Source organism: Gorilla gorilla, chromosome 18 (assembly GCF_029281585.2).
Source record: "Gorilla gorilla gorilla isolate KB3781 chromosome 18, NHGRI_mGorGor1-v2.1_pri, whole genome shotgun sequence".
Classification (NCBI taxonomy): Eukaryota; Metazoa; Chordata; class Mammalia; order Primates; family Hominidae; genus Gorilla; species Gorilla gorilla.
Window position 1 is genome coordinate 81,668,370 of NC_073242.2, and position 11,886 is coordinate 81,680,255.

Genomic DNA, 11,886 nt, shown 5'->3' on the forward strand with positions numbered 1-11,886 from the left:
GAATTGGCTTTCTGGGATATGGGACCAAATATTCCTTCATTCCCTGAGAATTGACTTCTTTCTGCTGTATGCTCCAAATGAACTCCATATATACATACCTCATCATGCCTCTAAATTTTTAGGGCGCACATTTCTTTACATGTCTACCTCCTGCAATTATACTGGAAGCCCCTTGAAAGCATGGCCATGTTTTGTACATCTTTGTATGTATAGTGCCTGTCTTAGTCCATTTCTATTGCTATAACAAAATACCTTAAATCTGGTAAATTATAAATCATAGAGATTTATTTCTCACAATCCTGATGGCTGGGAAGTCCAACATCAGGGCACCAGAAGATTTGATGTCTGCAAAGGGCTCAGTCTCTGCTTTCAAGATGGTGCCTTCTTGGTGCATCCTCACATAGCAAAATGACAGAGAGCAAAAAGGACTAAACAGACTTCTTTAAGATCTTTTACAAGGGCACTAATTCCATTCATAAGGGCAGGGCTTCATAACCTAATCACCTCCCAATGGCCCCACCTCTTAATACCATTGCATTGGTGATTAAGTTTTAACACAAATTTTAGAAAGACACAAACATTCAAACCATAGCAGTGCCTACCACAGAACTGATACAGAATAAGAACTCAATGGATACTACTTGAATGGCTGAATGAATGAAGTGAATTAATTGTTCGTATCCCCAAATCTGAGAGATATCTCTCCGTTTAATAATCTATTTTGTTAAAACTTTGCTCTGGAGTTGGACAGACCTGGGATCACATCTCAGCTCCAGCTCTTGCTAGCTGTGTAACTGAGATAAAGTTCTCAGCTTCCTTTGAGTCCCATGGCTTATTAAAGGGGAACAATGGTTATAATTATAATAACTACCTCGTGAGTGTGTATGGACTCAATGAGTTAACACAAAGTGTGTAAGCCAGTGCCTGGTTCTTAGTAAGTGCTCTGTAAATGTTAGCTTTTGTTATTTACATGCTGTGTTTTATGTGACCCATTTCTTATGAAATAATGTTTGCTACAAGTAGAAGATGACGGTGATGGCCAAATGTGCATTATATATTTTAGTCTTCATAACAACCAGTTATTATTATCCTTTTTTCAGTTGTAACTGAAGTGACATGTGTGAGGTCACAAAGCCAGTGATAAAGCTGGGATTCAGACTCAGGCTGACCATACTTTAATCTCTAAACATAGTCACTCTGTCCCTTCACATAGGAAAGCATTCTGTGATTTGGAGGAGAGAATTCCTGTAGCCAAGGATGGTGGCATAGGCCATAGACATGGGGCTGGCAAATTGCTTAGCCTAGAAGAATAAGAGTCAGCCAACTTTGGGGACTCCCTGTTCTATCTCCCTCCCTCTTATGGCAATAGGATTAAGTTATGTGTATTAGTCCATTTTCATGAGGCTGATAAAGACATACCAAAGACTGGGTAATTTACTTAAAAAAAAAAAAAAAAAAAGAGGTTTAATGGACTCAGAGTTCCAAATGGCTGGGGAGGCCTCACAATCATGGCAGAAGACAAAAGTCACGTCTTACATGGTGGCAGACAAGAGAGAATGAGAGCCAAGTGAAAGGGGGATCTCTCTTTATAAAACCATCAGATCTCGTGAGACTTACTACCATGAGAACAGTATGAGGAAACTGTCCCCCATGATTCATTTCTCTCCCACCAGGTCCCTCCCACAACACTTAGGAATTATGGGAGCTACAATTCAAGATGAGATTTGAGTGGGGACACCGCCAAATCATATCAAGTATATTGCAGAAAACATGAATAACAGTGGCTAAAACAAGTTACAAATTTTTTTCTCTTACATAAGAAAAGAGCAGCCTAAAGCTTATTTAGCCTAAAGCTGGTATGGTGGGTTCCAGTCCACAGGACCAGGGTTCTACTTTTTTGCTCCTTGAAAATAAGCATCCAGGAGAAGTGCTGTTCTTCCTCACAGGGCCTGAGGTTCTCCTCCCCCACCAAGTGCCACCTTTCTGCTGGTCTGCAGAAACTCCTCTTTCTCTTCAGGCAGCAGCACCAGATACACCAAGCAGACCAAAACAACATCACAAAGGCTCTGAAAATTAAACTGTCTTTGTAACCACAGTCCACGAAAGTATGCCAAGACCTCTGTGCTAAACCTAAACAGGCTGACTGCCTGCTAAAATAAAAGATTAAAACAGGATCCAGAGTCTCCTAATATAATAGCCAAAATGTTCAGTATACAGTAAAAAGCCATGACACTGAGAACCAAGCAAAACACAAGTGAACTAAAAAAGACCATCAACTGACAGCAACGCTCAGATGAATCAGATGCTGGAATTGCCTAACAAGGATTTTAAAGGAGACAGAAATGCTTCAACAATCAATTACACATTCTCTTGAAACAAATGAAAAAAATATAAAATCTGGGCAAAAAATAGTTTTTTATTTTTTTAAAAAAAGGAAACCACAGAACTCTAAAATATGCAGAAACTCTAAAATAAAACAGAAATAGAAAGGGCATGTCTCCTAGCCAGATCAGCCATTCAAAGAAGTGCAGAAGAACTGTTCAATGATTTTCACCAAATTTCCTTGGCTACTTTACAGCTGCAAGGAATGCTGGGAAATGTAGTCTTTAAGCAGGCACACCAATGATAGACTGGAGTTTTGTTTATCAGGTGAAAGGAAAGAATATGTATTGGGTTACTAAGCTACCCAGGTCTGCCCCTGACACAAAGGGCTCATACACTGGGAACAAAATCAAGGTTCTGGGAGTTTACACTGGAATATGAGCTTACTGTGGATAAGACCAAAGAAATCCTGTGCACACGGATGAGGATTATAAATCGTGGTTCAGGCTGGCATGATCCACAGTTGCCACGATTCCTGTATGCCTGCAGAAAGACAACTTGATGTGACCTAATGTCACTAACATCTCGACAGGCTCACCTTTTGAGGGAAGGCCATTTAATTACCTGATTAATTTGCTCATCTTAATTAACTTGTTCCTATTGTTGATAACCTTGTATTGATTGCTCTGCTGGTAGTAATTAGAAAACTGGTAAAGAAGTAAGGAGAGAAGCCCAAAGAGGGGGGCAGCACAGCACACAGATTGTCTTCCTGTCTCCTAAGAATCTACTGTGTAGGCTGTGAGCTTAGCATATTTGCTTCTCTTTTTAGGTAAATATGTTATAGACACAAATGATGTCCTCTGTTGATTATTTATAACCACTCCACGTTCCTTCTTAGAGTATCTGCCCTTTTCGTTTTTTCAAAGACTCAGCTCTCATGAGCCCCACATGACCTGCCACCCCCATCAACCACAGCTGATTGGATAAGCACCTGACCTAGACTGTGCCAGTCACATTTGATTGTTTCAGATTTCTGAATCAGAGCATGAAGAAACAGTACCAGTTAACTTTGGATGCTGAAACTATAGGACGATGCAGACTTGGAAGGTGGACAAGGTAGCTATTTCGTGATAGCCACCATGGACCCTGTATTCCTACCAACAATCAGAGAGCACTTGTCAGTTAAGTTCACCAGACTTCTACTGGCATTATAGTTCTCCCACCAAACTTCTTGCTCCAGGGTGTATAGACTACCTCCGATTCTTTGATAGAAGTCTCCCTGTACATTAGCTGACTCAAGTTCATTGCCATTTTTTGCAACCCAAAGAGTCCCTTCTATAACAAAGCACCCTCATCATTGACTTCTCTCTATCTTAGTTTTAAGTGTCTCTGGTGAAAATGCAAATTTAAAGGACCTATTAAAAACAACAGAGTGGGAGTTGCTATCAAATAAAGTATAAACTGCTAAACTGCTAAGGCCTCTATCAAGACCAATGCTGTGCTAACTCTTTCTAACCCAGTAAAATGAGGCTTTATTGTCCACCACTAACATGTCACCACCTCCCCTATTGACTTCAGTCCTTTGGGACCCCCTAATTCTCATACCCCACCCAGCTTCCGAGAACTCTATTGCCTCCCAGAAGTAATCATAGTCAACACTTAGTGGTAGTTATTTTGGCTTGAGGCCATGGCCTTGCAAAGCTGGTATTGAAGTGATGCTCTCCTATCTAATTTGACTGAATTGAGTGTTCCAGTAAGACTGGTGATGTGTTTCTTGCTTCAGGGTCCATCCTAATGAGCAAATGCTGCCTCACTTTCACAGAAGGCTGCAAATGTAGACTTGTAAAGAAAATCTTTACAAACACTTCTTGGTGTCTTAGAGATCACCCAACACAATTACACATGGGGATATGCTGGGAAGTACTAAAATAAACCTGATTTATCCTTCACATATGCCTTTCATTTGCTATTGTGGCTTCAAAGCTCAAAAAAAAATAGAGAGATGTTTCTCTAAACTTTCACTATTTATTAACTGAGAATGTAACGGAAGTGAAATGGCCAACAAAAATTAAAAGCAGCTTACTCAGGGATACAGAGTCATGACCATGTGGAGCCCCATATCTTTACTTCTTTGTCTAAAGTCCTCATAAGCACTGTCTGAGTTTGCATGAGTCCTACAAACTAGAACAACTCCCAACTTCATTGAGAAGAATGAGGACATCTTTGCAAAGAAGGCGGAGGAAAGCCATGTGCTGCTTATAACACTTTGATGGCTACCCAGTGCCAAGGATTTTTGTTTTGTTTTGTTTTGTTTTTAACAATCCTGACAGCAGAAATCTGGAAGCTTGATCCTAGAAGACTGAAGAGCCCCCAACATAACCCTGAACTCTCACATAAGAGAGGAACTCTTAGTTTGTTTGCCATTAAGAGAAAACCACAGACTAGGTCATTTATAATGAACAGAAATTTATTTTCTCACAGTTCTAAATGCTGGGACATCCAAGATCATGGGACCCGCATCCGACAAGAGTGTTCTAGCTGCATCATTCCATGGTGGAATGGCCAGAGAGGGTGAGGGAGAGAAGCAAAAGGGGGCCAAACTCATCCTTCTATAAGGAACTCCCTCCTGAGATAACAGCATGAATCATTCATCAGGGCAGAGCCCTCACGGCCTAATCACCTTTTAAAGGTCCTATCTCTTAATACTGTTATAATTAAACTTCAACCTACATTTGGGAGGGAACAAACATTCAAGCCACAGTAGAAACCAACTTCTTTTTCTGTTGTTAAAGCAACACTTTTTTTCTTCTCTGTTACTTGCAGCCTAACCAGATCCTAATAAATACACAAGCTTCTATGTCGACAAATATGTCTACAATGCTGTTTAAATGGCAGCATGGTATTCTAGGATATGCAAGGGCCACCATTTACTCAACCAGCCCATTCTTGGAGGATGTTTAAGCTATTTCCAATATTTTGCTATGTTCAACAAAGTATTAAGGATCTCCCTAGTAGCTAAGCACCCATGTAAATTCTTAGATATTTTAGGATAAACCTGTAAACTAGTTTATGTGTCCTAGTTTAGCTGGGCCCAGCTGGACCGTCACACATATTTAAATTTTTTTGAAACTTATTGCCAACATGCATCTCCAGAGAGGTAGTACACCAAATTATGCTCGTACAAAAGTTGCAGAAACTTGCCTGTCCATCCGTCCTGTCACCCACAATGGTGATTATTACTTTTTATCTGTGACAATGTGATTTATGCTGGGATTTTGCAGCCAGCACCAAGGTAGCATGTTGTCTCTCAGTCTAATAATAATTTCCCTCTCCCTCATCATCACCACCAGCACTACCAATTTCTCTGCACTATGGGTACTAGCATCAAAAATGTTCCCATCACATTTACTTCATTTTGAGGAAAAGAACAGTTACTACCATTCATTCATTCACTCATCACACCAATATTACTGAATCCTACCTTGGACCAGCATTGTTATGGTAGATCTTGATAATATGGTGACAGACAATACCATCCTTCCCACCATTTACATAGTAGACTGCCTGGGGCTCATAGTCTACTCCCATCTCAGCACATGAGATAGTCCCATTATCACATTCTCTTCTATCTCTCTCACAGGCACTCACTCACCAGCCATGGAGAACTTAATGGGCATTAGGTTCTTAATCCTACTGGGTATAATTGGAGATAACCACCCTGGCTGACTGAGCACTATACCAGGCTACTCATGGATGATTTGGTTATTAGACATAATCAGAGTGGCCCTTGTATGCTAAAAAGGAGACTCAGTCTCCATCCCATGGAAGATTACCTTTTTCTGACTGCCATCCCTCAGATCTAGATGGTATTGTCTCCCTGACACCCAAATATCTTCAATCATATAACCAAGCCATGGTTCCCATCACTCTTCAAACCCCTGAGCATTCAAGCAACCCAAGGAAGTCAGAGCTCTGGAATCTTCCAGGAATCACAGTCTCTAAGGCAGATGGAATCTTAGAAGAAGTAGAGGATCCTATGTGGTAATTTCTCCCAAGTCACATTTCATGTGCCCTGATTCTACAGTAGCCATTCTCCCACCTTCGCAGCTTTCCAGGGTAGATACATGGGGGGACACGACCCAGAAGCCAAGGCCCTTTCCCACACATATCCAGAGTCAGCACGCAGGTGTTAGGGCTCCAAAGAGATGCCCAGATGTTATGATTTGAGGTACAGAAACCTTACAACAGATCCAAGCGAACTGGGATCTCTCTGGATTCTTGACAAGACCCCCAGTCTAGTCATAGAGGTATGCTTTTTGCACATTTGACAGGAAAAAATTATGTATCTCTCAGCAGCATTCCAAGTTCAAGAAGACAGTGTGTGTACATGTAAGTGTATATGTTTACATACATGAGTATGTGTGCTGTGGCAGGGGGCTCTTTGGAAACCTTCTAGCAAATGCAGGTGATGGCTTAACAGGTTGATATGGTTTGGCTCTGTGTCCCCACCCAAGTCTCATCTCCAATTGTAATCCCCATGTGTGGAGGGAGGGACCTGTAATTCCCACATGTCGAGGGAGGAAGGTGATTGGATCATGGGGGCGGTTTCCCCCATGCTAGTCTCATGATAGTGAGTGAGTTCTCACGAGATCTGATGCTTTTATAGGTGTTTGAAAGTTCCTCCTTCTCTCTCTTTCTCCCTCCTGCTGCCTTGTGAAGAAGGTCCTTCCTTCCCCTTCAACTTTGCCATGACTGTAAGTTTCCTGAGGCCTCCCCAGCCATGCGGAACTGCGAGTCAATTAAACCTCTACTTTTGTAAATTATCCAGTCTCAGGTATTTCTTTATAGCAGTATGAAAATGGATTAATACACACATGTATGCCAGTTTCTATTCTGCTATTTTCCACAGGGCAAGAGAAAAGTTTTTGAGCTCTGCCCAGTTTTCATTGCACATTCATTTGTTTGTTTTTGTCTGTTCACTGATAGAAGATAAGCCCTCTGAGAGCAGAGGGCTTGTCTATCTTGCTTGGTATTACTTCCCAATAGCCCAGAAGGGTCCCTGGCATATAGTAGTTGCTCAAAATATAAGGTAAACAAATAGGTCATCACATTTCATTGACAAAGCCATCTGTGAGGGAACCTCTATCATTCATTCATATTCTCATTCATACTGTGTGGCTGATGCTATGCCAGACATAAGCCATAGTTAATTTTCTACCTCCACCCTGCCAGGTGCATTTTGGAGCCTAACTGTATCACCAGAGATGGAAATGTGCCCTTGTTAGCATATTTTATCTGTCTCTTCAAATCCATTTTGGAACAAGGGAGGGAAATAAAGACATTTGACTTATCACTGGCGGTGTAGATGAACTTAGTCCTCCCACCCCACATATACACACACTCACACGTATGGGATTCAGTGGAAGAGATGTGGTTCTACTCTACACTGACATCCCTGCCTTTCTCCACAGTGTAGGCAGGCAGGATCCCATTTGACTTAAGCACACGTCTCAAGTTCACCACCTCTCCTCTCCCTCCAACACAGTCTCAGCTTAGACTGGGCCTCATCCTCCACAGGACAAGTCTCTCTCATCCTAAGCTGGGAATCTCCAACAGGGAGTATACCTCCAGCCAAGAATCAGGCTAGAAAGCCGGAGGCATGCCTGCAGGCTCAGTCTTCTCAAGGTAATGTTGGGAGAAGGATCCCCAGAGGGCAAAGTCTCCTGCAGCCAGCTCACTGATGATTGGCACCTAGGTTTACTGGGGCTGGCTTCAGGGCCTGGGATCAGGCACACTGCCATCTCAACAGATGGGCACATGGGTAGATAGCCAACAGATAATGCATGAGCAACAAATGTGTTTGTAAAGGGTAGTTTTTCCAGGCAGAAACATCAAAACAGGCTCATCTTTTTCTTTTCTTTTTTTGAAACAGAGTCTCACTCTATCTCCCAGGCTGGAGTGCAGTGGCGCAGTCTTGGCTACCGCAACCTCCGCCTCCCAGGTTCAAGCATTTCTCCTGCCTCAGCCACCCAAATAGCTGGAATTACAGGTGCACACCACTACGCCCAGCTAATGCTTATATTTTTAGTAGAGACGGGGTTTCACCATGTTGTCCAGGCTGGCCTCGAACTCCTGAACTCAAGCTATCCGCCCACCGCTGGGGCCTCCCAAAGTGCTGGGATTACAGGCATGAGTCACTGTGCCTGGCCCAAAATGGGATCATCTTGAGTCTTCACTCCTGTGAGCCTCTGCTGGAGGCTGGAGCCTGAGTAGCGGGAGGAACCTGAAGAAGAGCTATCTAATTCCTGCAGAAGGAGGAAGGGGTGACACCAGGGAGCATGAGGTTAGGACACCCCTGGGGGGAAACAAAAAATGCCACCCCTTATTTTTTATGCAGTCAACAAGAGGGAGTGAGGTTAGACATGAAATAGATCCCCGGGGGTCTTGCTTCCTCTCACAGCTGAGAAGTTGTTAAAACCCATTTTCTGACACTCACGTAGCTATGATGAGCTTTGAAAAAGATCTGGAAATGTGCAAAACACTGACAACTGCCCTGCAATCTTCTCCCTGGGAAATAAGGAGCTCTATCATCATGAGCTATAAATTATGAATCTCATGAAAAGTATCCAGAGGTAAGAAATGTCAGCCCATGTACTGATACTGCTTTATCCCCACTCAGGGCAGACACTGCTAATCGGTTACAATGTATTTAGTATTTTCTCACCAACCCAAGGTTGTACTTCAGACTGTCTTTTCAATAGCCCATATATTCACAGGGTACAACATTCAAAAAAAAAAATACAAAAGGAGAGATATACTTGAGAAACCTTCCTCCCACCCCTGACCCCAAACCACCCTGTTCCCCTCCCCAAATGGAGACCAAGGTACCTGGTCTCAATCTCTTGTGAGACAGCATTTTAGGAAACCAATAGCTTTGAAAGGTGAAACTGATCAGATTTAGAATCTAGTTCCATTTCAGAAGAGTGACCCCACTGTGCTTCAGCCAGCAGTGAGCTGAGATGGAGCAGACTTAGTTCTGTAGCAGTGACAGAGGTCCAGAAAACACTTACATCGAGGGGCACTCCTTTGCCTACAATGACCAATACGTTCCTGAGCAACATCTGGACTTCACAGGGGCTGGTGTCCACTGTGCAGGGCGGCACTGTCAGGGCTCTAGCCTCTGCCAGCAGGACCTTTTCATGGACTATCTTGGGCTTGCTCTTAGGGATCGGGGTCAGATACCACACTGGGAAATTTCACAGGGCTGTGAATGTTGATGAAGCCTTGGGAAAGCAAGGGGCAGCAGAGCAAGCACTTGGCCCGGGAATCAGAAGAATCTGGGTCCTTTAATCAGTTCTGGTATCTTTCAGCCGTGTGACCTTGAGAACATCATTTCCCTTGTCTGGTATAAAATGAGGGGGCTGCCCTGTTGAAGAGCAGTAGAGAGAGTGGTTACACCCACAAGCTTTCAAGCCAGGCCTGTTAAATTTGAATCTTCTTTACATCACCCACCAGCTTAGTGACAGTATGCAAGACACAGAAGCTTTTGTAACTTTCGTTCCCCACAACTTAAAGTGAGGGGAATAATAGTACCTACTTCATGAGGTTATTGCAATAATTAAATGGGTTCACAATACATTTAAACCATGTGGCAAATACCTAACACATGATAAGCACTCAATAAATGCCAGCTATTATTTTATGATGACTTCCAAAGGTGGCATTATATCGTAACAGGAATAGACAGAGGAATGAACTACCTATTTCAATACTAATACTCCTGATGGCAACTGGCTACCAAGTTATTAGAAATTTCTCACTTGGCTATGGCTGCCACCCGCATACTCCAAAAATAGTGTTATTAATTGTTGCAGTCAATGATTACCATTAGGGAGGTTTAGGGTGATGACCATCTTCCACCAAAATAAAGCTTTTACCTTATCACCAAAATCACCTAGGCCAATAGAGAGATTAGAAAATGCTTGCAGGGAAACATGGCATTTGGATCCTAAACCCTAAAGATGGCGTCATGACTTTTCTTCTCAGTAAACAAAATGTGGGAGATCTGTTTGGTGGTGAGAGGGTTCGGGTCTCATGTTATCAAAGTGGCATCAGACTTCCATTAAGGCCTCCTCTTGATATGTATTATTAGGATAACTGTTATGAGTTCAATCGTGTCCTCTAAAAAGATATGTTGAAGTCCTAATCCCTGGTACCTGTGACTATGCTTTTATAGAGTCTTTGTAGATGTAATCAAGTGAAGACAAGGTCATACGGAATGAGAGTGGGTCCCAATCCGACATGGTTGATGTCTTTGTAAGAAGAGGAAAAGAGACAGACATGCATGGGGAGAAAGCCCTGTGATTACAGAGGCAGAGCTTGGAGCAATGTGTCTACTCCAAGCCGAGGAATTACAAGGATTTCCAGCTAACACCAAAAACTATGAGAAAGCATAGAACACATTTTCCCCTACATCCTTCAGAGAGAGTATGGCCCTACAGACACCTTTATTTCAGACTGGTAGCCTCTAGAACTATAATGAAATAAATTTCTCTTGTTTTAAATCACTCAAGTTTGTGGTAATTTACTACAGAAGCCCTAGGAAACTAAGACAGTCCTTGATGAAGGTAGATTGGGAGCTTGGTTTTAAAAAAAATCAAGGAAAGATAGAGGCACAAGATCTTTGGGGAAATCTATGACTATTCTCATTTGCACATATTTAGAGAATTACGCACATAAGGACTCTACCAGTAACATCCTTCTAATACAATTCTCATTGTAGGGACGACCTGGCTATTCCTTCACACTGGAAAGCTCTTGGTCCTGGACCTTACCAGGTAATCTTCCTTCTAGCATTCAGCTTCCTGTGTAAATTTCACCTCCTCTGAGACGCCCCCATGGACTGTCCTCTTAACAGTAGCTTAAAACTCTAGATCATATTATCTGTTTTTTTCTATTATGTTGTTCCAAAATGTAATACCATATGAAATCCTCTTGTTGACTTGCTCCTGTTTGACTTACCTGACTCCACTGTGGTGGGATGTGAACACCACTAGAGGATGGTGCTGTCTTGGTTTCCACCGTCTCTAGAACCCAGACAAGAGCCTGGCTTGTAACAGGCACACGATTCCATATTCCATCATGTCTAAGATGATCTCAATTGTGAGATGCATCACCTTTACTGTGTGTGACATTAAAAAAAGTGCTGCTAATTAAACTCCAACCTGACAATGATGAAGAAACATAACCCAACCTTAGAGATGTTAAATTACAAAAAAAAAAATGTGTCTTAGATGCAACGAAATATGGTAAAGTTTTCAACACAGGGTTCTGTTCTTGAAATAATCACTCAAGCCCTGTAAAGACCAATGTGGAAGTTGTAGCGCTGCCCCTGAGCACAGTTCTCAGAGTGTGAGTGGAGGGAGAGAGTAAGGTAGGTGTCAAAGAGGACCTGCAGATGGGGCCAATGCGTCTGCAGCAAGGAACATTCTGGCCATTTCTGAGACTCATGACGAGGTCACAGAGCTTCAGAACCCTAGTATACCCTAGACCACCCAAACATCC

The 11,886-nt window shown here is 42.5% G+C and overlaps 1 long non-coding RNA gene across 1 annotated transcript in view; it reads right to left on the reverse strand.

Annotated features, from left to right (window-relative positions):
* Positions 1-11,813, reverse strand: part of LOC129527441 (uncharacterized) — a 33,783-nt gene extending 21,970 nt beyond the window's left edge. Inside the window, exon 1 of the long non-coding RNA XR_008672421.2 lies at positions 11,344-11,813. This is a non-coding gene — a long non-coding RNA (uncharacterized lncRNA). The remainder of the gene's footprint in view (positions 1-11,343) is intronic.
* Between the last annotated feature and the right edge of the window lie 73 nt (positions 11,814-11,886).